Source organism: Mesocricetus auratus, unplaced genomic scaffold (assembly GCF_017639785.1).
Source record: "Mesocricetus auratus isolate SY011 unplaced genomic scaffold, BCM_Maur_2.0 Super-Scaffold_100676, whole genome shotgun sequence".
In the NCBI taxonomy this organism is placed as follows: domain Eukaryota; kingdom Metazoa; phylum Chordata; class Mammalia; order Rodentia; family Cricetidae; genus Mesocricetus; species Mesocricetus auratus.
Window position 1 is genome coordinate 14793242 of NW_024429266.1, and position 27952 is coordinate 14821193.

General features: G+C 46.5%; 1 protein-coding gene across 3 annotated transcripts in view; it reads left to right on the forward strand.

The window, feature by feature from the left end:
- The window catches only part of Smyd3 (SET and MYND domain containing 3), a 522482-nt gene that overhangs the window by 469014 nt on the left and 25516 nt on the right, over positions 1-27952 (forward strand). The window lies entirely within an intron of this gene.

The window sequence follows — 27952 nt, forward strand, 5'->3', positions numbered from 1 at the left end:
CTCAAGAAATGCTCTCATAGATGTGCCCGAGGAGTGTTTCCTAAGTGACTCCAAATCCAGTTAGGCTGACAGTGAGGGTTAACTTAGCCTAACACACTCAGTGATGTGTTTCTTGCCTTTATCATCTATTAATCTTACAGAAAGGTAAGGAAAAGATGCAGCTACTACAAACATCACAAGCCACAGAAAAGTGAACTGTAGGAGGGGCAGGCTTGTGCAGGGAGGGCTAGGTTTGTCCTGAGCCCACCTTGGTGGCCCTAACCTGTCTGAAGACAGAGAAGCAGGACAGACAAAGGAGTCACACAGAGATCTCATCCTAGTTACTTCCCACTTGCCAGCGACTCCTCCCAGATCTGAAAGGCAGGAAGGACAGAAGGATGTCTTGAACCTTCCAGCTGTGGAGACATTGGGGCAGCTTGTTGACAGCTCCTGTCAGATTCCAAATCTGGGAGAAATGGGGAATGGATTGCACCCTAAGAGGGCTGGCTAGCAGATGCCAGCAGAGCATATCTGTCTGATGGCGTGGCTGGCTAGGTGGCCATCAGAATCCCTGCTGAGCCCTTGTGCGGTCTTCATTTTCACAGACAGTTCAGTGAGGCTGGGTTTGCTGAGGAGAGCAATGGGCTTGTTTCGTTTGTCTTTATTTCTATCGATCAATTATACCCAACCTTTACCAGGAGCGTAAATGGTAACTTACTTTGATCAACTGCCTACTGTGGGATGCCAGGTGATTTCAAGGAAATGTCTCCATGCCGAGCTTATGCAAAGCACCCATGATGGCCTTCACTTACTGTGGCATGCATTGCTACAAGATATGAGCCCTGGAGCTCCTGGACACTGCTTATGAGCTGGCAGTGATTAAAAGAGACTGAATCTACCAGTCCCCGAATCCTGCGTGGAGGAGGAAGCTAATATTCCGTTAAAGACAAGGAAGGGGCCCGAGCATTTTGGGTCCCTGAATATAAAGAGCTGAGGTCTGCTGTCACCTAGTCCACATTGTGCCCTCACACTGTGATCTTTTTTTCTGGCAGTATCCTGTTCTCCCTTGTACAGTCAGCTTGAGGAAGTGGAATCTGGGAACCTTGCCACCCTACAGTACCTGGTGGCCTGCCAGGACCTTGGATACAGTGCAGTTTTATCCTGGAGCAAATTTGGTACCAACCCAGGAAATTCTTTCCAATTTTCTTTCTCCAGTTGGCATTTTCGCCATTCTGCCTGTCCATCCACCGGAAGAGAGGAGAGCAGGAACCCATGTCTCATGGGCTGTCCTGAAGGTCAGCCAGAAACTTCAGTGGATGACATGATAGGGGTGGGGGTAGAGAGGTGAATCCAAAAGGAAGAAGTTGACTAGTGAGCGCATCTTGAGTGAACATCTATGAAAGCCATCCATATGGCTGAGTTTGATGAGTCCTGCGGGGATGGTTCACAAGAGTGGGGGCTTTACCGGGACAAAACAGTTGCCCCCCCACCCATGCAGGGGCTCTAAAGGATACAGGATCTTCTTTCCTTCATGTGCTCTTCCAGCCATGTGCTTATTTGGGCTTTGATGCCCAGAGCCTTCTGAAAACATGCATGCATGTGCGCGCGCGCACGTGTGTGTGTGTGTGTGTGTGTGTGTGTGTGTGTGTGTGTGTGTGTGTGTGTGTTAGGGAGAAAATGAAAAAACTTAGGACGAGCAGATAAGAAAGAGAAATTGATTTTGAAACATTCCTAATAAATGATGGAAGAATATTGTAGTCTGTTTTCTTGGCTGCAACAAAATACTCAAGACTAGATAATTTATAAAAGAAAAAAAGGTTTCTTTGGCCTCGTGGCTCTAGGCTAGATATCCCACAGACATGGCTCATCAAGGGCGTCCTGATGTTGTATCAGGACCCTGAGGAAGAATTGACGCTGCATATAGCTTCCCCTGTAACCACTCATCTGGAGATGGCAAATCCTGCAGGAGAGGCAAGAACCCATTTCAGAGGGCTCCATTCTGCCTCCCATCTTGCTGCAGAGTCTGACAATGGATGTCTGGGATACACACTCTCACCCCAGCAGAGAGTAGGAGAGTGTGAGCCGGACCCTCTACTGTGGTTCTCCTGATTGTGTTCCCTCCTGTGCATGTCTGTCCAGCCCTATTCCACTGAAGCCAGAGGCCTCTGTCAGTTGTATTTCATACAAAGAGCTGAGCTGTCTGGTCAGCTCACGAGCCTGGGCGATGGCAGGCAGAAAGTGTAATAATTAGGGAGCCAGAGGCTGGGAGCCCTTCACTGACAGTGTCTGCATCCTTTGCCTTGCCTTCCTGTGCCGTTAGAAAGCAGCAGGAGAGTGTCTCCCCCTCCCCAGTTCTATCACTGCTCACCTGGACTTGACCTGGCACTGGTAGGTTTGAAGAGTGGTTTTGACAGGAAACTCTATACTGCGTGTGTAGCTGTGTCTTCAGTTGTAGAGTTAAGAGAAGCTGAAGGAGCCAAGCACAGAGTGAGCCGATGGAGAGCAGGGTTGGGCCCAAGGTCGACTGTGCTCAATGGGATCACCACAGAAAGTGGGTGGGCAGTCCCTGTCCTCAGGCGCATAGTGGCCCCAGAACGCATAGGACGCTGCACAGCCACAGTGGCAGCAGTGACAAGAACTGAGCCCCTGGGTCCCAGACCCCAGCCAGGTGGGGTCTTTCTACACAGTACTAGCTCAGATTGCCCATGCATGGCTCTTACAGTGGCCCAGTTGAGTGTTGCTGTGCGAAAGTCTTCCCGTTCTGAAATGTGTTACCATCAGGCTTAACCGACCTAGAGGTTAAAGAGCCCCAGGCCCCTGGGCCCTGGAATACTGCTCCTCCCACTAAGGAGTGGCGTCGTCTGGGTTGGTGTTGGGGGGAGGGGACTGCTAGGGGCTTGGTTCCTGGTGAAGAGGGTGGTGCCACAGCATCGCCGGCCCCTGTGACCACAAGCCTGCCTTCAGTTCCACAGGCACAGACTCAGGGCCACAGAACTGCGGAATGAAAAAGCTGTACAAAGCGTCTAACCAGTTTTCTGGTTGGGAAGAAGGGTCTACAGAGCAAACATGTCTTTTTCTCATGTAACTGATCTGTGTGGCCTGCTGCCAGATTGTGCCAGTGGGCCAGCTCATGTCAGAGGTCAAGCCAGGCTCAAACCACTGAAAATAATTACCACCCACTTCCGATGTGACATCTGATACCCTGTCAATGGAAGGCCCATTTTGAACAAGCCAAGCAAAGAGGCGGCCGCCTATCCCAAGGGGACCTTGTAGAAAAACAGAGCCATGTTCAACCCGCGCCTGCTGCTTCCCAGCTGAAAGATCTCAGGTAGTGTACATAACCTCTAAGAAGGTCAGTTTCCAACGACTGTAAAATGAAGAAGACATGACATCACCCGAAGGAATTCACCAGCAGAACTGATGGGACAACACCTCGGAGCCCCTGGATATCACATCACTGAATATTTAGTGTTCAGGAGGCAGGGTTGTTAGTCTCTAGTGTTGAGAAATGTGCACACTCTTTGCTGATTTCTGTTTGGAAAAAAAAATGTGTTATTCAAGTGTAAGGTTTGTTGTGTGCCTGGTAGAGAGAGAGGCTGGAAATGTCAACTAGGTTTGAAAAGGCAACAGCCACGTTGTGTCATTAACTGCCCAGAAAACTTCTGATAAGGTGCCTTCCACATTCTGGAACTCCCAGCTCCTTTAAAAAATAAACAACATTAAAAGTATAGTGTTAAGAAGTCCAAGACTTCCGGCATTTCCAATCTGTCTGGGAATGCAGATACTAAAAACATAACAGATATTTAATGGAATCTGTCTTTTTGATGATAATTACAGCATTCTGAAGTAGGCTTTAAACACATCTGGATATGCAAACTGCTACTTGGAAATTGCTTGCTTCAAGGGGGCATTCGGTATCTCGCCAAACTTTCAAGTTAGATAACTACTGTTTAAATTGATGGCAGGTGTTTGATCTATAAATAAGAGTTGTACTTTGCACTGCGGGGCTCTGTTTACCTGCTGCAATGTTCATTTGCAACACACCAGGAGCTGGAGAGGCCAGAGGCATGTGCGTCAGTGGTACTCAGAGTGTGGCCGCTGAGATGATGTTGCCACCCTTCTGCATGCTGGGATGAACCCGTTCTTTGGGAGAAGAGAGGCTGTGTTGGATTGGAAGGGGAGCCAGTGAACCCAAGGAGAGGTGAGAAGATCATATAGAAAGATAATAAGCAGTAGGGAGTTGGCCCAGAACATCCAATAGCCCCAGGAGCCACTGAGAAAGATGAGGATAAAGTTCTTCGCAGTGTGAGCATGAAAACATGAGCTCAATCCACAGAACCCACATAAAAACTGCCCAAACTGTACACAGTGGCCTGTACCTGTAATGGCGTCCTGGGGGAGGTAGAGTCATGAGGATCCCTGAAGTTTATTGGCCATCTGCTCTAGCCAAATTGCCTAGCTCCAGGTTCAGTGGGAGAGCCCGTCTTAAAATACAAAGCGGACAGAAACTGGGGAAAACAACTGATGCCGGACTCTGGCCTCTACCTGTGCACATGCAAGCATGTGTGCAGACAAATGCGTGCGTGTGCGCGCACACACACACACACACACACACACACGCACGCACTCACATACACACTCACACACACTCACACACTCACACACACTCACACTCATACACACACACACACACAGCTTCCTGTCTAGGCCACATATAGCCTGGACATGCACACCGTCCGGGGCTTTCCCAGTCCCTCGCACTAAAACTACAGCTCAGGCATCACTTCACAGCAGAGAGCCGGCAGCAGCTCCTTCCCAAGGGATGCTGGGTTCCAGAGTCACTCCCACCACGAGCTCAGAAGCAGAGGCCTCGGTGAAGATGGAGCCTTGGGTGAACACTGGGCAGCGCAGAGCTACAAGACTGGCTTCCAGACTGCTCAGATTGCAGTCTTATTAGCACCTGTCCTCATCTCTTGAGGCGCTCAGAGAACTGAGCAAACTGTGGAATGGACACCACAGTCACAGGAGGCCATTCCCCAGGGAGAGGCTGCAGTATAGGTCGTGATGCCTCACAGTCACAGAGCTCTCTCCATGGCCCAGGTCTGTCTTCTGTAACAGCTCAACTCGCTTATTGGGTGAGCAGCCTCGGTGTGGAACCTAGCAGGGAGGCAAATACTCCTGGCTGGCCCAACACAGAGGCTGTGCTGTCTTGGGATAAACTCATAGTATCCTATCAAGAGAGGCAGGGCCACAGAGTGGATGGTACATTGGAGAAATCAGCTTCTGTACTGAGATAGATGGGATCAAGAAGGATGCTCTCAGCCAGTGAGATGGCTGGTGACCTTTGCTTGACCCGAGACCCACGCGAGCAAAGGGGGGAACTGACTTCTGCATATTGTCCTCTGACCTCCACATGTGTGAAGTGGCACCTGTGTGCGTGTACACACACACACACACACACACACACACACACACACGCACACACACGCACACACACGCACAAGTATTTTTTTAAAAAGATTTTTACCTGAATGTTCACCCTCTGAGGCCTGTGTGAGTAAGCTCCAGGGGCAAGTCCTGACCCCAGAGCTGTGTGCTAATCAGAGAGAGCCAATCGTGGGGAGTGAAGACTGCAGGTGGGCCTATATGTTCACAAAGAGGAACTACTGAGAACATGGAGAAGCCTCTGTCCTGCAGGCCCTCTTCACTGCAGTCTTCACAGAGCGATGTCGCTCAGGGACTGCCACTCTGCAGAGTCCTCCCGAGCATCCCTCGCCCTGCTCGCCCCAGTCACACACAGCCTGCTTGGTACATGATCTTTCGAGTCTCGTGTCCCACTGTCACAGGTGGGTAGGGTCTGCGCCAGGTGTTTTCAGGTTCTTGATGTCTTTATTTGATGAAATAAAAGATGTGCACAGACTGTAAAGTACCCGGATACCTTATTAAAAGCCAAGCAATGGTACAGATCGGAAAGATATACACAGTCAAGAGCGACAGTGGGCCGCATGGCAGAAGATACCAAGAGCCCTGGTCATTGTTTGAGTCTTTGTTTTATGGGGTTCAACGGAAGGAGAAATTTGTTTGCTGAGGGGTTTAGTGAGGATGGTTCTTTTGTTTTGATTGACAGGAGCGGATTATGCAATCTTTGCTTACTGTGCACGTCCCTTCCCTTAGTGCATCTGATTTTAATCATCGGTACGCCCAACTATGCATAGGCATAAGGTGGCTAATAGAGGAGTCTCTCTAAAAGGTCACCCAGAGGACACAGTTTGTCTATTGAGCAAGCACTTAAAATCAATCTAGGCTGCATTGGCTCATTACCCATAGTTCTCAGACTGTGTTCCAGGATGTGTTTGAGTAGAAGGGGGACATTATTAATGGATTGCTAAGAGGAACGACCGTGTTGCCATTGTTTAAAGTAGGTGCGTGTACAGCCTGCAGTGGTGGCCCCAGGTTGCCCACAGGTTGCTAGGTGCACTGGGAGAGGGGAATATGGATAGCCCAAACTAAAAGAGTCCCGGGTGGCTGGCTGCCCTCTGTGCTTGCCTGCCTCACTGCTACCGCAAGCTTGAGTCCTTTCTCTGGCAATTTAGAAAAATATCTCCTAACACTGCTCCCTTTTTCTTTTAACTGAGTTGTTTTGGGGGGTCCTGTGGAACTAGCCACACACACACCCTGAAATCAGCAGCAGGTACCTTGAGAAGGGCACCCTCCTTATACCTCTTCCCTTCTGCTTTGTGAACCCATGATGAAGAAAGGGCCTGTGCTGCCCTTTTATAGGCTGGGCCCTCAAACTGGGGCAGAATTCGCTGAGGCAGTCAGATGTAGATCTCCAGAAGCTTGATAGACATAGCTAGAGTCACTTGAGAAGAGGAAACTTCTGCCGAGAAAATCCCCCACCAGATTTGCATGAGGGCAATCCTGTGGGGCCCTTTCTTCATTAAGGATCAGTGTGAGGGGATCAATCCCACCATGGGAAGTACCACCCCCAGGCAAGTGGTCCTGGATTGTATATGAATGAGCAGACCAAGCAAGCCAGGAGGAGCAAGCCAGTAAGCAGCACTCCTCCATGTTCTCAGTCTCTGCTTCCTGGTTCCTGCCTTGACTTTCTGCCCTGACTTCCCTTGATGGGACGTGTAAGCTAAACAAACACCTTCCTCTCCAAGTTGCTTTTGGTTACTGTGCCTTTCTCACAACAGAAGCCTAAGAAGCAACCCCTGTGTCAGTGTGGAGTCAGGGAGAAGGGAAAGGTGTGCACGGTCAGGGAAGTGACAGATGGTCCTCCACCGATTTTTCCTCTCGTCTTGTTTTCCAGGCAAATGAACTTGTACTTACCACATGATCACTAGTAACCAGCCCACACTTGCGGTGTGTTTGAGAGTAGTGAACAGCAGGCACCAGGGGCAGCACACAGTCTGGACTTACTTGAAGACCACAGGAAAAGTTTAATTTCTACCCAGACTGACTTTAAAATAAATAACCTAATTAGTTTCTATCTGCATACAAGTATGTAATGGGGTAGCAGAGTATCCCCAAGGAGAAACAGGACATACTTCAGTGTGCATGCATGTACACACGTATACACACACACACACACACACACACACACACACACACACACACAGAGGTCAACAAAAACCTTAGCAAAGTTGAACACCCTCCACCACCACCCCTACACACACCCCTGCTGTTTCCCAAGGCAGTTGGCTCTCTGACAAAGTGACAGTGTTTCAAGGCTAAAGTTGTGACCTTTGAAATCATCATCAAGGCCTGCTCATTTCTGATTTTGCTAGAGATTTTGGTGGTTATGCTACCCTTTTCCTTTTTCCTCTAGTGCAGGTGGGGGACATGGGTTTGTGTGTGCACATTGAGGGCTTGCTGCTGCTGCTGCTGCTGTGGGGTGGGGGACTCTGTGGCCATGCCAGTGTTGAGTCATGAGAAACCAAAGAAATAAGTATGAAAGTATAGCATGCCTGAGTTTATCTTGTGTATGTGTGTGTGTGTGGGGGGTACTGATAGCCCAGCCAAGAGCCTTTATCTGTTTAATGTAGCAGAACTCGACTGCAGTAAACTCAGCCCCGTATTAGCATATCATGAAAATGTGCAGTGCAGCTGCCTGGGAATGGGCAGTCTATTATTGCTGGGGGCCGTCCTGGGTTATGATCTGGAAGAATTTGAATCGCCCTTTACATTTTTTTCCTGCTCTCCTTTGATTTTGGCAGTAGCAGAAGAGAGTATTCCCATGAGATTCAATTATTTCCCTTCAAAATTCTCTTGGACTCATAATGGCTATTAAAAATGGAAGGCACCCATATCTCATGCTATTCAGCTTAACTGGTAATTAAAGTGCAATTAAATTTTTCACGGTGTAGATTGTGTCTGTTTTTTTCCAGGGGAATTACAAACCCTGAGCCCTTGAGAATTATAGGATTAAGCTATAGACATTTAATAATTCAACTTTGATCCGCAGCCGCCACTGATGGGGCTCTAAAAGGGAATGGGGGGTGTGTGAAGTGTTGTTCTGTTATTAATGGTGAGTTTAAATTTTATTCGGTTTCTTAGAGATCAGAAAATAACTAGCGGGCTATGAAGGAGAGGCCATTCCAAGTGTAGTTTTGACTTGGCAGTGGCCACTCTCCCCAATACAAACCAATAATTATCTTTTTCCTGCCGGGCCAGTTTCCCTCGAGTAGTTTTGTGCAATTTGGGACATTCCTGAGTTGTCACCAGTGAGCAAGGCATCAGCATTAATTTGGCCGGAGTTTGGAACCTCTGTGGCCTTGGCCAAATGTTCACAGCTCCCCTTTCTTCCTCTCACTGGCCTACTTTTTTTTTTCTTTGTTGGCTAAAAATGATTTTTCAGGGCAGGATTGTAGCTTTAATCATGTTTTGACTTCTGAAAGACATTTATTAGCTTGAAGCCGTGACCTCACCAGATCTTTGTGCCAAGAAGAGTAGTAGCAGGGGTCAATGTGGCTGGAAACAGAAGAAAGGGTCACTCCCTGCAGCCCACCAGCAGCAAGTCACACATGTGCAGGACCGTCATTTGTGCCAGCAGATTCCAGGAAAACAGAAGTACCGCAGCGTAACTGCATCTCCCACTGCTGAATGGTGTGCCATCCTCAGATACTATTCTCAGTCCTGATTGGTGGATGGGCATCCTCAGATTCTATCCTCAGTCCTGATTGGTGGATGGCCATTCTCATGCATCATTGTCAGGTACTCTCCTGAGTCCTGACTCATCTCTAACTCTGGGGAAGATATGACTCTCCATTTTCTAAATCTATTGTGAAAATTCATGGTAAAAATATCTCCTATGTAGGATCTGGGAGACGCTCAATCAGTGTAATGCTTATAACAGGAGTATGAGGGCCTAAGTCCAGATCCCCAGAATACATCAAGAATACACACACACACACACACACACACACACACACACACACACACACAGCAGGAGAAGGAGGGATAAAGGGGGAAGAGGAATGGGAGGGAGGAAGAGAGAGAGAGAGAGAGAGAGAGCATTAAATTCTCAAATTGGCAGGGTATGAGTTTAGTGAATGAAGACAGTAGGCCATGATTTATGGTATTACGTTTGTTGTCACTCCAGCAGATTTTTTTTATTGTTGTTTTTTGTTTTTTTGTTTTTCGAGACAAAGTTTCCTTGTGTAGCTTTGGAGCCTGTCTTGAAACTCTAGCTCTCGTAGACCAGGCTGGTCTCAAACTCACAGAGATCCACTACCTCTGCCTCCCAAGTGGTGGGATTAAAGGCACGCTGCCTGCACATTTTTATGCCTGCATTTCCACTGTGGAATCCTAGCCCAAAACATTCCCCTTCTTTCTTCTTCCTTTTTTTGAAATTTATCTTCAGTGAGTAGCAAGTAAGTTGAATGGCTCAAAAGACTCCTAATTCCTAGTGTCTCCCAGGAGCTAATAGAGAGTTCCCTGGCACATAGCAGGCACTCGGTATATAGATGGCTGCAGGGGTGGAATACCCCAGATGCGTTAGATCATGGTGGCGTTGATCCTGTGCCAAGTCAGGTGGTCATCCCTGGCGTGGTAATAGGAACTTGGGAACAGGAGTCATGTTAAAGCTGTGGGTTCTTGAAGTAGTGCCCAGGCCTGGGTGTGCTTGTCAAGGACAACAGACACCGACTCCCGTGCTAGCTCGCAGGGGAATGGCATGGCAGCACACTGCCAGTTCGTAGGGAATGGCATCTAGTTCTTTTGATTGCCTGGACCCGTGGCTAGAGTGAACACTGAATACTGGTTTTCGAAATAGCGACTAAGCGATGATAAAAAGCCAAATACTTGTTGACTCCAACTTTTCTCTGGCGGGTGCCACTGATTTTGGCAGTAAACTGAAATCAACCTTTATTAGTTGCCCAAAAAAGATACATTAGAAGAGCAGAATTTATGCAGAAAGATGTGAGACCCAACTGAGCAGCTGGCGATTGTCTCATGGGTGGCAAATACTCTGTGCCGTTCAGAAAAGACATAAAGGGCTGAGAAGCATCAAGTCCCTTCCTAATATTTTATTAGCAATCTGTGAGTACATTCTAATAAATTTAATCCTATAATAAATAGCAGTTTGCTCATCCGGGTCCAAGTTTACCTCATGCTTTGCGCAGTTTTGCATAGCTCTTCTATTCTCCAGTTTCGTGCCTGTGGTAAGGGCACACTAAGCTTGTCTTTCTTATTCTTGGGAGATTGGAGTAGCCTGATTCTTGCCTTCTCTGTAGTAGATCGTAGCATAAATGTTGAATCTATCAGTGAAAGAAACTTCCCTGTGTATCTCTCCTGTTTGGACAGGTTGCATATTCTTTTTTCTCTTATCTTGGTCCTTGAATCCTAGGAAGCCCCTTCTCATGTTTTTAAGTACCTCTGCGTTGACACCATGAATTTGGAAGTCAGAATAGAGCCTGAATGCTTGAATTTTGAATGTGTACCACCTGCTGTGTGGTTCAGATGAACATTTTTAATGGAGTTTGTGGCACTGGAAGTTTTTGAATGTTGTGGCTGTCCTGTGTGTTTGTATGTATGAGGGTGCATTGCTAAGAAGGAATCTGTTAGCTCATATAACAAGAAAGTCCACATGTGTCTGGCTTTAGGAATGGCTGCATCCAGAGCTCTAACAACACATCAAGACACTCTCTGTTCCGATCTGTCTCTTCTTGAGTAGACTCCATAGTCAGGCTACTGGACTTGAGAATATTTTCAAGCTGGTGACATGCAAGTTTGTCATTTTTCTTCTAACTTTTGCCATCTCTAGAAGTAATTTGTTCTTTTCCTTAAGAGCCTTCAGTTCTGCGACTTCCCAGAAGGAATTCTGTCACCGTCCCTTTGTTGCCAGGCTCTGCGTTTGGACTGTCATCATGTCTGCTGTCACTCCACTCACATGGAGACCTGCAGGACTCCACTTTGTCTAGTTATCACAGGTCTCTGCGTAGCTTTACGGTCTAAAGCTGTCACTAGTCATCCATTTCTGATGACTGAATTAGCAAATCCGTGCAGCTCAGCTTCACTAGCAGGTCTGGGGCAGCAGTAACTGTGCACAGGAAGCTTTGCATTAATTTTTGCATAGATGGTTTTTCTCATTCTGTTGTTGGTGACTGTTCCTGGCCCCTTTCCTGCACCTCGGTGGGATGTATACACAGCTGGAGGCAAATAACGGAGTGTTGGAACCTATGGTGAGCCATTCCTAACTGGGTCCTGTGCCCAAGATGGCGATCTTTCATGTTGCTGGTGGAGGTTCTGCGTGCCAGCGTCTGTGACTCCAGTACTGAGGAAGGTTAGGACTATTCAGCCATCACCGAGAAGCTGGTCCATGTGTGCCAGGGCAGTTACAGAGGATAGGGTTTCGGAGCTGCAAAGGACAGACCCCTGCTTCTCAAATGACATGCTCATGACTCAGTACTCAGTGCACTAAGGAATTTGCCCATAGCCAGAACTGGTTAAGGAACCTGATGCTCTCGGTCCCGGCCCATCTTCTTCCCTCTCAGTCCACGCCCCCCAAAGCACTGCTGCCTTCCAGAGGGGATGGTCAGGTACATTTCCCACACTCTTGGTAGCTGCTGCTTTCATGGAGGCACACGAGAGTGTGTTGGAAACTGCAGCCACCTCAGAAGTCAGGTGTCTGCAGAGTCAAGGGCTAGGCTTCTGCTTCAGAAGATCTGTGATTTTTTTAAATCAGTATTTTAAGCATAACAACTAACTTTCTTTTTTTTTTTTTTTTTTTTTTTTTGGTTTTTACAAGGCAGGGTTTCTCTGTATTGTTTGGGAGGCTGTTGGTCCAGCCCGGCCTCGAACTCACAGAGATCTGCCTGCCTCTGCCTCCCGAGTGCTGGGATTAAAGGCACGCGCCACCACCGCCCGGCACAACTAACTTTCTAAGACTAAGCATATATAGTAAAATGGTTAAGATCTTTATATCAAGTAGCTGTTTTGTAAATTGTTGATGTCTTAAAATTAATTAATCAATTTTTATGTATATGGATGTTTTACCTACATACATGTCTATGCACCATGTGTGTACCTGGCGCCCTCAGATGCCAGAAATGTCAGAGCCCCTGGAACTAGAAATGTAGATGGGTATAAGTCATCATGCAGGTGTTTTGAATTAAACCCAGGTCCTCTGGAAGAACAACCAGTGCCCTTAACCACTGAGCCATCTCTCCAGCCCCTATTTTTGTAAACTTTTTAAAGAAGAATCAACCTATGGTTTAGGAGGATCATTTTCTGACTCTCTGGTGTTAGGATTCATGCTAGAACCTCAGAAGATGACTCGGTTGGTTTTTGATGACCTTCTGACCATTATAATCCTCTAGAATTCCTCCTTGGAAGCACTACTCAGTCACGCCTCTCTCATTCTTTAGGTCTTCAGTAGTTATTCTTAATGAAGGCTCCCGCTGGAAGCAACACAAGTACAAAACTGGATCACCATGGGCTACTTTGACATCCACACTGATGTACTCCTGCAGGATGTATGCTGAAGTACTCCACCAGGATGCAACCATCCATTAGCCAAAGGGATTGATTGACAGGCAGAGCAGGGCTTTCATGAGGGTCTGCAAATGACATTATTATATTCTGGAAGAATATAATCTGGCATTATTGTTCAAAGTTAGCTTTTGGTTCAGGCATTTTTTGTTTTGTTTTAGGTTTCACGACTCTTTGTTTCCTTCATGTGTCATTATTTTGTTGTTGGTGGTGGTTGAGTCCTGAGCTAGAATAATTTATTTGAATCTATAGACTCAGTTCCCCTTTTAACTTGGCATAATGGCATAATGGTCATCTAAATCGAGTGCTTAAAACTTTCCCAATTCTATCACTCTTTGTGTATCTTCATTCAGGGTGACTCTGAGAATGAGCCTGTCCCCACTTCCTGGGTGATGAAAGGGAGTCCCTAGTGGGTTTGTTATTGAGCCCAGGGGCAAGTGTAAGTCCTTCAGAGCCTCAGAGCTGTGCAGGTTTGACAAACACGTCCTCGATGTCTTCACCCATGACTAAAGGTGCTGAATAGCTCCAGGCCACGCTGGCTACTTCAAGTGCCACCAGCCCTGGACACTCTTCTAGGAAGTGTCTCAACCTCTGTGGTGTAATTCACCCTGTCAAATCTGATACTCTTTTATTGGCCTCATTACTTTTTTAAAAAATTCTTCTACATAAAAGAAGCATCCGGCACATTTTAAAAGTCTAGCTATTTTAAATATTTGTGACTGGTTCTGGTATAATGTAACACAGCCTGGGAAAGTAAACTCCTTTATGGTCGTGTCCTCTAAATGGGACTGTTTATTGGGTTTCTCCTCCAGAAATTTACCTATAAAATCCAAACAAGACCCAGGCAGTTCTTTCTCCATACAGCAATTCCTAGTAGGTTTCTTCAACTCAGGATCTTCTGTGATGAGCAAAGAATTTGCTGGGAATGGCTCTACCCATATGCTAATGAAACTCAATGGTTGCCTAGCCTTGAGCATGTCCTATTGTGTTCTGTCTCTTCCCCCTGGGAGCACACCATTAATCTGTAGTCATCGTGGCCCAGAAAGCCTTTCTGTCTTCGGGCAGTCTGAATCTTTCCCGCTCTCCAGGGCCTGCCCTGTACCTCTTATTCTCTTGAGGTGCTGGAATGGCCATGACTTGCTGTCTGGCCCATGTTACTACTTGAGCAAAAACTTTGTTCTTTCCTTGTGCATGTGTAAAGATCATCCTTCAAGGGCAAAGTTTTCATGAGTTGCTATTCCAGATGTCCTCTTTCTCAACCAGTTTCATCTACAGAAGTGATTTGCTCATTCACCGGGGCACATCTGCATGGCAGGCCCATGTGCCGCACACTGCTAGATACAGCACTCTGCCTTTTCAAAGTCATACACGAACCTTGTCAGCCCACAGCTAATCGTGTCATGTGAGCTGCAGGCAGCAGTGATATGATTGCAGAATAGAGCAGATAGTTATAAATCACACCAAGGAAGGAAAGACACCCTGTCATGGGATCTTCATGCAGTAGGCCCACAGAGGGGTTTGCCATGCTATGACCCACCATAGCCAGCCTGATCTTCCCGATGAATGTAAGAAGTAGGGTGTCTTATTCTGGGAAAACCGCAGGATGGCCAGCTTCCTGTTGCCATCTGTAAGCAGAGGGCCTTGGAAATCATGGAGCAGAATCACAACCAAGAAGTAGCAGAGTCCCAAGCAGCACCACGTGCTTTCCCTGCTCCGCCATGTGTGTGTAAGCCAGACCCACCTACCCAGTTCTCCGTGGTAGGCACATGTTTCCAGCACAGCGGCCAGACATTCCCCAAGGCTGCAGAGAATCTCCCTCCTTCCCTCCCTCCCTCCCTCCCTCCCTCCCTCCCTCCCTCCCTCCCTCCCTCCCTCCGTGTGTGTGTGTGTGTGTGTGTGTGTGTGTGTTGTGTGTGTGTGTGTGTGTGTGTGTGTGTGTGTATCTTTCTCCCTATGAGCTACCCCTCAGGGGACCTGCCCAGTCTGTCTGTTTTATTCCTTAGGACTCATCTCTGGCTATTAGCTTCATGGGGAGCACTGTGCTGATAGTGAAACAGAATGGTCTTGGCTGGCAGGCATCCATCTTCCTGCCTGTGGCCTGAGGGAGAATGCTTCTTGAGAACATTCACAGAGAAGATGTGAAGGGAAGGGTAGGGACAAGTGGTTCAGAATGAGTCTGGCCAGGTAGGTCACATCTTAGGTAGAAGCTGTATGACAGTCCTCTTGGGGATTGACAACTTCTTGGGGTGGTGAGGGAATGCCAGCCGCTCACACAGTCCCTGTGAATTCCAGCACACAGCTCTAGGTGAGGTACCCCATGAGCAGTAGTCCTCTGCTTCACTGGCCTATTAACAGACATCAGGGAGAAACTCCTCTAGGACAGGACAGACAGACAGGACAGACAGAGCCTCCTCTGTTGGCATCAGAGACCAAAATGCAAGAAGAGCACTGTGCTGTATGTGCATGTGTACCCACGATTAGTGTTCCAGTGAAGAATGTGCTCGTTCGCGTAATCTTACTCTTAGTTGCTTCCCAGACTCCCTGCATTCAAACCTGCCAGATGCTCATTTTACTGGGAATGGGACAAAAGGGTCTTCTAGACTGAAGCTCCCTCCTCCATGGAGACTGTCGTGGAAACTGCAGGCTCTGCTTGGTAAAGTCACTGTTCCCCAGCTCCGGGTCAAGGAAAGAAAGGGCTGCCACATTCACCCCCAAATAGCTGGATCCAAGAATCCTCCAGAGTTTCCTGGATTTTGAAATAGACAATAATAGCTGAGAGTTGCGTATTTTTTAAGTAGGAGTGCTTCCACTTTCTAGACTAACTCATTTCCCCTGAGGAACATTTGGCATGTATGCATAGTCAACAAAGCTTCTTGGCTTTCCGAGCATCAAGCCGTAAATCCGAGCTGCTTAGTATCCTTGAACCCATATCATGGAAAGTCATATAGCTTTTGTAGATGGTGGAATTCTCTAGAAGTCAGAGGACACAGTCCTTGAATGAGAAGCACCAGATTCTCCTGATCCAGCTCTTTGTCAGAGCCCAGAAGCAATGGAGAAGGCCTGTCTTGGCCCAACTTTTGGAACATGCCAGCAAGGACGTTTGTAGCCAGCTTGAGCTCCCAGGCCATTTCCTGTACCGCCAGAGAGTAGAGCCTCATCCTCTCCACTGCTATCTGCGGCACTGGGCTGGAGAGCTCTGTGTGGTAACTGTTCTGAATGCCTTTTACATGGCTGGGAAGATAGCTCAGTCCCCTTGCCATCAAGAAAACACAAGTGGAACCCCCAGGATCCAAATTAAAAATCCAGGTATAGTGGGGTGTACTTGTAACGTGCAGATCAGTGAACCCCTGAGGCTTACAGGCCACCCAGCCTAGTCTCCTCAGCAAGCTCCATGCCAGTGAGAGACCCTGTCTCAAATATCAAAACAAACAGAGAAACAAAAAAAGGTAGATGGCAGCCCTAAGAAATGACACTTATGTCATCATCTGGCCTCCTTAACATGTGTACATATGTACATTCGTACCCATATATACATGTGTACCCACATACACTTGAACCTATGCATGTACACATACACACACGTGTGCACACAAACGCACGCACGCGTGCACACGCACACACACACACACAGACACACACACACACACCCTACTGGAACTGCTGACGAAGCAGCTTCCTGGGGCACCTGGTCCTCCCTGCAGGGGCTGCTACAGTCTTGAGTCATTCCCGTTTAGTGGCTTCTCACCCTCAGTCACCCATTCTGACTGACTAATCAGAAAGGTCTCAGATCAGCAGACAGGGTGCAGTTGTGTCATTGTGGTTCAAGAGTGAGCCATGGATGCAGAGGTCATGGCAGAAGGGAGTGATACTTCAGGACACTCAGTCATTCCTAGCAAAAAAAAAAAAAAAAAGCTTAAATATCTGTGTGTGCCACATTTTGTCAGTCTGGACTCACTGAGTTTGAGTCTGTGGTAAGTTGGAGTTGGCTGGGACTGATGTCTTCATCCCAAGTCTCTGTAGATGGAGGCAAATATATCTCCTGAGAAAATGATAACTTTGTAGGAAATGGCAGAGGAAATCTAGCCCATTACTGCTGATTTCCCAGCATGCATTCCACCCCAAGTAAACACAGTTAATCACAGCCATCCCCTTACCATGTGTTAGCCCAGTCCCACAGAGCTTCTGGTTGGCAGTGCTAAGCCATTGCTCTGTCTGTTGTGCAAGTTCACAACAGACCAATGTCCACTTTGTTAAGAGAATCCAGAACTTCACTAAGTTCCAGATCATCCCTCCATCTAAGTCCTGAAAAAGAGATCAGACCTCTCATGTCAAGAACTATGCTTCCTTGTGGCATGCTGTAGACACTCTTGACCTTCATATTCATGACCTTCACTGACTTTAATGTCCTTGTTTTTTTCAATAGGATGAAGGTGTACCCTGTATCTGCTATTGGGGGATATTGTGATTGCTTGTAATGTGATCTGAAGAAAATTGATCAGCCACTTAGGGGTGGGGCCACTAAAATGGAGTGATGAGGAAAAGAGCATTGAGATAATGTTCTAAAGGGAATGGATGAGGAAAGGATTCGGGGCGTTCCTTCTCCTCATGCATGGTCTGGTCCTGAGGCACGGAAGTCTGGGTTGACTACGGAACTGAAGCGCTAATGCCGGTGATTGGCACACGTGGGCAAAGGGTGAGATAAGGTTAGAGTGGTCAGGGACATCTCCGTCACACAGCACAGTTAGAACATGCTTCAAGCCACCAGAGACAAAGAAGAGCAATGGCAAGGGGAAGGACGTAGCCAGACCCAAAGGCAGGGTGAGCGCTCCGGCTGAGAATAGGAGAAACAGGAGGTGGGGCTGGAGCCCACATCCTGACTGCTTGGCTCTGAGTGACAACAGTGAAGTTGCCCGCAGCCTGGCTTCTGACACGTACTGGTTGTGACTTAAGGAAAGCGGTGCACAAGAGAAAGGCGCCCTGTGACAGGGCTCAAGTTTTGTTAGGGAGAGAGATAATAAAAGGGGAAAGGGGAAACCAGCCTCCAGAGACAGACAGGAGCAGCAGGAGAGAGGAGAGAGGAAAGAGGGGGAGAGGAGGGAGAGAAGGAGAGAGGGAGGGAGGGGGGATGGGAGGTGGGCAGGGCCCTTTAAAAAGGGTGCTCTTGTGGCTGCAACTGAGGGCGCGTCCTGTCAGAACCCCAAGGACAGGCCAGTGCCCGAATACTAATGCTGGTTACTATGCGTGTACTCTGTGAATCAGGATGTAAGCAAGCTACCCACACGCATGTCAGGAGGTGCTGCTGACCCTGAAATGATGGCACCTGGGTGTCCTTGACTACAGGATCCAGATGTGGGCGGATCCAGGCCTGAAGCAAAGCTACCTTCCACCTTAGTGACAGATCTCCATCCCTGTCATTGAGAATAGGGTCCATGAGCCACCGCTGAAGACTCCATTCATGATGAGGAAAGAGGGAATCAAGAAAGACAGTCGAGACTGCCAACAGCAGTGAATTCATTCCATATGGAAACAAAACAGTAGAATAAAAGTCTTAAATATATGGCAAACACTTAAAGAGCAACAGGACCTTCTAGACTGGGCAAACAAATAAAGTTGGAGAACTGAATAGAACCAGTTAGAAAGCTGAAAACTATAGTCAATGAAATGAAACAAAACAATGAATTTATATATTGAATTAAAAGAGAAAACAGGAATTTCCTTGGACAGAAAAATCTCTTTAAAAATTATTTTTAAAAGTAGTCAAGGGGCTAGAGAGATGGCTTGGTGCTTAGGAGCTGCTGTTGCTCTTCCTGAGGCAAGGTAAGGGGATGGAAAGAAAGAAAATAAAGGACAAGAGTAGGACCTGGGCAGGGGCATGAGGGACATTGAGCAGGGCAGTCTCTGAGAGACTGGGCTAGTGGATCCTCAGCAAGCCTTTTTTTTTTTTTTATTGAGAAGAGCAATGGCAAACTGAGGGCTAAAATGAGGTGTGCCCTGCCTGGGACAGTCATGGTCAGATGACATTGTGACTTACAGGAGTGAATACAGATGGGTCACCCGCAGTGAGAACGTTACCCGTCCTGTCTCTTCCGGGCCTGAGCCTGGTCTAGAAATCAGAGATCACTGGAACTGCCCTGTTCCTGCCAGCAAGTGAGGTTGCAGATGAAGTCTCCTGACCAAAAGTGCAGAGAACATGTAGCCTTCACCTCAGGAACACAAGCCTTTGCCAGGGAGTGATGCTCAGTGTATGTCTGATCTATAAGGGGGTATATTTCATCACCGTCACAGGCCTGGGTGGCAGCAGCTGCTGAGATGAAAGAAAGCCAAAGGAGTCCTTTGGGGTGTTCCATGCCTTTGAACTTAGAACTTAATTTCTTCTCCGGATTCCTCCTCCATCCCACTCCTCCTCTGTGGCTCTCTCTTGCCCCCTTTGCTGCTCCAAGGATCACATTCATGAAAGAAAGAAAGAAAGAAAGAAAGAAAGAAAGGAAGGAAGGAAGGAAGGAAGGAAGGAAGGAAGGAAGGAAGGAAGGAAGGAAGGAAGGAAGGAAGGAAGGAAGGAAGAAGAGAGGGGGAGGAAGGGAGGAGGAGAGGAGAGGAGAAAAAAAAAACCTGTGTGCTAGCTACAGATTATTCGATCTATTTATGAATCATGGCTTAGCAGTGTCTTGATAGACTCACTATTGACCTGGTACCACCCAAAAAAGGATAAGCCAGTTGAATGTCAAAATTCCATGTTTCCCGGGGCGTTGATAGGTGGAAATATGTCCTCTTAGCTTTAATGAGGAGCTTGCTTGGTGTTTGTGATAATAGGCACTATGAACAGACCTTTTTGGGGGTGTACTGTGCCATGAAAGTTAAGCATGAAAACTAACAAAATCTGATTGTGAAAGAATCCCTGGTTGCTGCCATAGAGAAGAACAATGTTAGCACAGACCCGCTTTGTAGTATATTGTGTTACATGACTTAAGCTAATTCATCAACTTTTGCGAATTTTAATTTTCTCCTTTATAAATGAGAATGTCCACAGTAATGTTCATTCACCGTGCTGCTAGGGGATTCATTATGCAATACTCGGTCCCCATAACAGCACTGGGCTAATTGTGGGCCATGAATAACTATTTCTTAATGAAATGGATGAATGTCTAAACCACTTGGAGGCTCCTAGGATATAGTCTTAGTTGTATCATAGCCAGCCATTGAGTAGGATTTTCTTCCTTCCCTCCCTCCCCCTACCCCTCCCCCTCTCCCTCTACTACACCTGTCTAAAATTAGAGTTCTTATGAAGCTGGCTGAGTGGCTGAGTGGTCCTGTGTCACTGAGCCTCACAGGAGGACTTCTAGGGAGGAGGGGAGTGGTTCACAGGAAAGGGGAATGGCCGGAATTCTGGAGGGAAAGGAAGCCTGAGATGGGGCAGCAGAATGGGGCTGGCAGCGGGGGCTCTGCTGGGCTTTTTCAGTGGTTTCCAAACACAGAATGAGTGTCTTTAGGAAGAAGCAGTCTGGCTGGGAGACTAGAAAGGAACAGAGGAATAAATTGAATTTCTGCAGAGCCGGCACCTCCTGATGCTCATGGGAGTGTGTGCACAAGTCTCTCCCTCCCCTTCCTCTCAACCTCTCTCCCTCTTTCTTTTCTAAGACATAGATAAACTCATTACCATCAGAAAATGATAATCCGCCCGCAGAGCCCTGCTCCACAGCCCCACACAAGAAAAACACAGACAGTGGACATATAAACCTTGGTTACCTACAGAGACACAGTACCACTGTGCCCTGACTCTGGGACTCCTGCTGTTTCCATATGCTGTTTTGCAGTGTCCTGGCGTTCACAAAATAAACCAGCCCATCACATTAGCAAGCATTGAAAGCAGCACTTTGGGGCTCGATGGGGGAGTTGGAAGGACTCTTTCTGCCCAGGCCAGACCTCTCTTCCTAGGTGAAATACCAGTTTCCTTTTTCCCAACTGACTTCACTTTCCCTCAAATGCCTGCAGCAATTCAGTGAAGGCATCCCCTGTGGGCAGGGAGGGAAGTGGCCAGACGGAGGAGATGACTGTATTCTGGGGCATCATCTGCTGTGGGCTTGGTTCCCTCCTGGTGTGGTCTCAGCTTCCATATGGTGCAGCCTATTGATTGTGCACAGACAGGGTGAGGAGACCCACCACAACAGCAACAGCTCCTGCACTTCCTGCCGTCTGACAGCAACCAAATCCACGTCTGTATCACCACTTTCAACTTCCCTGGAATACAATGTGTCCAGAAATATAGAGTGAACTGAGCAGGAAGTATATTTACCTCACAGCAGAAACTAATAGGCACGCTGATTGATGGATAGCAGTCCAGTTCTAGATTCTGATTGGGCCCCAAGCTTATGTCAGCAATTTTGTGATTCACGAAGATGTTCAACCATCTCAACAACAACAAAAAAATTGCACCATCCGTTCAAATGGCTCAAGCAAAGCCAGAAACTCTTGCTCTGCCTCTTCTAAACTTAGCCTGGCCTTGGCTAGGAACTCCCTCTTTATTCGTGTGGTTTGCTCTGGCTTTTCTGAAAGTGTTCATCCCTGGATGGTCAGGGAGGCTCAGTTGGGAGCAAGACATAGGTAGTACAGTCACTTTCAGGACCCGATCCCATCCTTGAAGAACTTTGTTGACCTTGACTCTGACTGAACATGGCACTGGACCTCGTAATGTCTAAGCAGGTAGATTGAGGTGAACCAGGTAGATTGAGGTGAACCAGGTAGATCGAGGTGAACCAGGTAGATTGAGGTGAACCCCACTCCTGCATGACTCAGCTAGTCTAGCGGCCAGAGTGGTGTGTGATTCACATGGCAAGCGGTACAGAGGTGTTTCTACAACTGTGTTCTGTACTCACGATGCTCTGTAACTGTCCTTTGTAATCTAGTCTTTGAGTTCTTTGTGTTGTTTGAGAACCAGGATTTTGTACCTACTTTTCCCACTGCCCAGAATATTCTTTTTCAGTCTAATTTTGATTCATCTTTCAACCTGTCCCCAACAACAACAATAAAAATCTCTCTTCTGAGAAAGTCCCTGCAGATTAGAGTAGGTCTGCCTGCTGGAAGTCTTCCCCGTTTTTGTTAGAACCTTACAAGTGCTCCACATGGTTTTGAAAAAACCAACTGTGGAGAAATGAAGTTCACCTGACAAGTGAATCGTTCTCAATGCCTTTGTGACTTCCGTAAAGGAGTCAGGGAGGGGTTCACCAAGGGAAGGAGACACTAGTAAGAAAGCCACTGTAAAGTCTTACACCATTATGAAAAATAAAAGTTGTCAGGAAGCAAGGGATGGAGGGGTTGAAGACAAATGATGCTTATTTCAAACTGTTGATGCGCGCCGGCCAGGCACCAGGGATAGACTTGACAAAGTGATTGTAGAAGGCATCGCTACTGTGGAATTATGGGAGTCATGCAAACAGCAGCCACAGAGAGAGGAGACACAGTGACTTTCCCTGCCAGCGGAAGTGAGCCTTTTATTTAAAGCAAGAATAGCAGTAATTTGCACACATGTTAAAAATCTACTTCCCACTGTAAAATTCCTGAGATATCCCTCGCAAGGCAGTAGCTCAGCCCAGGAGATGACGTGCAGCAATGAGAATGGAATAGGCATTGTAAAGGCGCTGCCCTAATGTTTGCACCATCACCCCCCACCCCTTCCAGCAAATTCTATTACTCCCTCAGCCTGCTAGAGATCACTCAGGTCTTCAGAGAATAGCTTGTGAAAGCTGAGTTACTCCATGATAGGATTTTTGAAGACAATATAATTTGGCATTCCTCAATTTTCTCTGATTTTGTGCAGAGAAAGTAGAAGACTGCCACAAATATTTTCCGCAAACAGCGTTATAAATGGAAGCACAGCTGACACAGAAGTGTTCTGCTGTTTGTTTGGGTGCTAGATTCCGGGCTTTCTGTGGGAAACAACCATGCTGGCAGATTCATTGGCTTCACATTTCTGCAACACCTTTCTTTTTCTCTCAGCTAAGTGATGGATTCAGTTCCGCCTGTGGACTCCTGGTGGTCGGGTAATACTGGACTATGGGGACGTCTGTGCTTAGTGGATTCAGGGCATATTAGGGGCTATTGAAACTGATCCAAAATGTTACTGTGCACTGTTAGATGTTAACCCAGTGCACAGAGATGCCTAAGACAAGACTGGTGGGTAGGGGAGGGTTAGTGAGGACTTGAGACGGTTTGGGCAGATCACATCGCCTCCTGGGATCTTGGGTTCCACATCTGTGTAATCGTGGCAATAAAATGCACAACTTTTGCTAGTGGTCAGTGAAATTAGTGGCTATGAAATTGCCCCAAAGTACATGAAAAGCATACACTTAATCCCACTGTCATAACATAGTCTTTTGGCCCTGGCACACAAACCCACTTCTTGTGACCCTCTTGACCCTCTTAATGTCCCATTACCTTCACTGGCCGTATGATCACCATGGACTTTAGCTCAGTGCTTATTTTTAATAGAGCTTGCCCTCAACTGTCAATCTCCAGTTAAGTACTGAATTCTTAAGGAACTTGGTCTGGCAGATTGACTTAATTGGGAAGACACTTGCTGCCAAGCCTGGTGTCCTGAGTTCAGTCCCTGAAACTCACATGGTAGAAGAAGGGAACTGACTCCTACAAGTTGTCCTCTGACCTTCACATGTATGCCTTGACACACATGCTCCTCCCACGTTAGTAAATATATTATCAATAGGTAGATGTAATAATGAATTGAAATAAATGTAATTGCGGAATATGAGCATTCTAAAAGGCTCTGTAAGAAATACAGGGGCACAGGGTGTAGGGCAAACCCCTGTGGTGAGGAACCACCCAGCCACAGGTAGGAATGGGGAATGGGTATGAAATACTCTCTAAATTGTCCATTAGACGCCCCCCAGGAAGAGGCACACTAGAGCATAGCAGAAATACTGGATGGGCTGGTAGAATCATTTGTGTGGGTGACGGAATGTCCTTTAATTGTTCTGAGATGGAGATGCTCCCAGACAGGCGGGCCATCCAGCTGAGACTCCTGACGTCATAGAGCAAGATATATCTATGCTACTCTGTCTCTGAAATTCAGATATGGAAAGTGGTGTGTAGATGTAGGGAGGGGCTGATTGTTTTCTATCTGTGTGTTTGGGAGTAGTTTCTGAATAGCACTGAGTATTTGGAGCTAATCTTATTTAGCTGTAGATGGCTGAGGCTCCCTGCATGCCTGACTGCTGCACTGGGTTTCCCGAGGAGCAATGGAAACCAGGGGACAAAGGGTCAGGAGTAGACATGTCCAGGACTTAAAAGAGAGCGCAGGCCTCTTCCTCTGTCTTGAACCAGTCTGTATCCCAGTATTTAAGTTTAAATACTTAAACTTACAGTATTTCTGACTCAGCTTCTCATGCATCTGGGACTGCAGGTCTGTGCCACCAAGCCTGGCTTCTTGGGATGATTTAAAAAGTTGCTTGGTATTTTCTGTCTGTCTTCTACCTATTTTCAAACATGTAATCCATAAATAGAAGCAGTTTTTTCCCTTCCCATGTATCATGTCCTCTTCTTGTCCCATCTTACTGCCCTGGCTGTAATTCTGCACTGAGCTAAATAGATTGGAGTGGTGACAGTGGACATCCTTGTGTTAGCATTAGTGTTAGAGAAAAAGATTCAGACTTCCCGATTGGTGTTATTTGTCCCTTCTCTCCCAACCTCCCCAGGTGGAGCCACCTGCCCGATTTTCATTTCTCTCTTCATATCACCTATTCCTGCTATTTCCCCCTCAAGCCCCACACATCAGGTCTTTACACCTGGTCATACTATCTGCTCATATTTACCTGAACTTTTCACGATTTCAGTTTTCTTTTCAGCTGAACAGTATTCCATAGTATTCACATTTTCATTATTCACTCATCTGCTGACAGGCATTTAGGTTGCTCCCATTTCCTGGTTATTGGGAATAGAGCAGCACTGAACATGGCTGAGCAATATCAGCGGAGCAGGATGTTGAGCTCTTCGGGCATATGCCAAGGAGTGGTATGGCTGGGCTGTAAGGTGGATTTATTTAGTGCTTTTGAGGATTCCCCATAACTGATTTCCAGAGTGACTGTTCAGGTTGAAGTCCCACCAAGAGTGGGATCCCTCCCCAAACATCCTCATTAGCATTTTGGGGTAGTTGTTTTATTGATCTTAGCCATTTTGACTAGTGTGAGATGAACTCTCGAAGATTTTTTAATTTGTATTCCCCCAATTGCTAAGGATGATGAACACTTTCTAAGAAACCATTTTGTATTTCTTCTACTGAGAATTCTCTGTGTAGATCCCTAACCTATTTTTTAACTGGGTGAAGTCATACAAATACAAACAACAAAAGTAGACTCAGCTGGTTTTGTGTGTGTGTGTGTGTCTGTGTGTGTGTGTGTGTGTGTGTGTATAATAATAAACATCAAAGAAAGAGAGGCCATTGATTTGAGAGGGAGATGGGGGGCATGGGAGGAGTTGGAGAGAAGAAATAAAAGAGGAAAATGATCTAATTATATATATTTAAATTAGCTATTTTTATTTAACTTTTTCATACAGTGTATTTTGATCATATTCTTTCCCCTCCCCCATCCTCCCCACCACCCTCCCTATCCAACTCCATGTTCTCTCTCTCTCTCTCTCTCTCTCTCTCAAAAAACTAAAAAACAGAAATCTAGTAAGAAAAACAATAACAAAATGCGCACAAACCATGGAGTCTATTAAATAAGAAGGAGAGGATATAGGAAGGCTCGGGCAGTGTGCCACAGCTCTGTTTGTGTACTATAAAATGACGGGGTAGGAGGAAGCACCTCTGCTAGCCGGGTCCTGCGGCAGTTAACCAGTGACACTGGGTTTCATTGGCCCTTTAGAGCTACTCATTCTGCCAGGATCTATTAAATCCATCCCAAAGTGCTCATTAGAAAGGTAGGAAGGAGAAATAAGTTAGGAAAATTTTTATCAATACACAGTAAAAGGAGTAATTAGCTCTTGTTTTCTGCACTATGATAGACTACATATAGTCCATAGCATTCGTGATCTCTTTCAAGACAGCCAGAAGACTTTGACGGTTCCCCATTGATGTTAAATGTTGGAAGATATGGAAGTGTTAGTTATTTTTATTTCATCATTACATCATGTACATGCATTGTATACCCTAAATCTGTATTGGTATTGCTTGACACTTTACATTTTAAAAGTTAATAGTTCTACCATTTCTCTCAATTTACTCAATCTCTTTGTGGCTTAGTTTCCAGATTGCTAAAAAGAAAATTAAATAAATAAAAATAAAAAATGTTGTTAATAGAATACCTGCCTATTAAATGATTTCATTTTCTCACAATGTTATATACCACAAAGTTCAGTTATTTTTAAGTATGCAGTTCTGGGTTTTATAAATGTGTGGAAGTTATACTGAAGGCACTATAATTGATGTTTAGAATACACACACCCCCCCCCACCGCTGAATGTTTCATTTGCCTGTTTGCAGTCAGTGCCTGCTCCCTGACATAGCTCTAGGCTGCCTCTGTGGTTTTGCTTTTTCTAGGAATTTCATGCCAATGTAATCATAGAGTGTGTCTTAGAGTTTCTATTGCTGAAACAGCTTGACCAACACAACATGGGGAAGAAAGGGTTTATTTGGCTTATACTTCCACGGTCATCATCAAAGGAAGTCAGGACAGGAACTCCAGCGGGCAGGAACCTGGAGGCAGGAGCTGATACAGAGGCCATGGAGGGATTCTGCTTACTGGCTTGCTCCTCATCACTTGCTCAATCTGCTTTCTTATCAAATCCAGGACCACCAGCCCAGGGATGGCACCACCCACAATGTCTGAGCCCTTGCCCATCATCACTAATTAAGAAAATGCCTTACAGACTTGTCTAACCCCGATCTTAGGGAAGCATTTTCTTAGTTGAGCTTCCCTTCTTTCAGACGACTCTATCTTGTGTCAAGTTAACATAAAACTAGCCAGCACTCGATGCATTTGACTGCATTCTTTCACTTGGCATAATATTGCAGAGGCTCATCTGTATCACATACCACCTATCCATTCCTGTCCACTGCTGATGGGGAGGATTTCCCGTTGGATCCATTGATGTGATAGACACTAGGCTTGCTCTTACATCCTGCCAGCCCCACAATCATCGTACTATCCTACTTGCTTCTTAGAGGTCCTTCTAGCTCTTAATATCTCATAGCAATTAACTGCATTTTTTGCAGACTTCAACATTTTACATAACTTTTCAAGAAAGAAGAAGAATGATCCCTAGTCTGCGACCCGTGGAAACAAAGTTTTACAAATTTGAACAGGTTCAAATAAACATTTTTAAAATCTTAGAAAAATAAATGTTCAAACTCCACTAGCAAGCTCCTTCCAATACAGTAGTGACAGAATGGCACAGTCACGTCAGTGTTCAGCTGCCAAGAATTTTCAGTGGTCACACTCAACCTCAGAGCTGGCTTCCATAGAACAGACTGTAGAGGACTAATGAAAATGTCCTGATAAAAATGCCATTCCCATGTTCTCTCCAGAACTGAATAACTAATGTACAGTCATTCTAGAATTCGTTGTCATGGTTGGCCTTTCTAAAACACTTAAAAACATCATCAGATGTTTCTTCCCTTAAAATGGTGTTGCAACATATGAAACAGGTTAAAGACAGGCAAAGGACAATCGTGTCACTATTAGGAGTACTAAAAAGAAAGCCATTGACCTAAAGAGGAATGCTGTCCCCTCTGCCCTGGCATTCTGTCCAGCTTGCAGGACAGTTTTCCTACTCTGCATCGTGTGGGCAGGAGAAGCAGGTTTGGCAGAGTGGAGAGAAACCAGTACAGAAATCTAGCCTTTGGTGAAGAGTCAGACAATCATTGGGTGAGGTAGGGAGCACATTCAGGGTGGCATGACCACGCACAGATGCAGAGACAGTCTGGAAGTTACAGATGTAAGCCATGGGCACTCGGTCCTCAGTTCAGTTT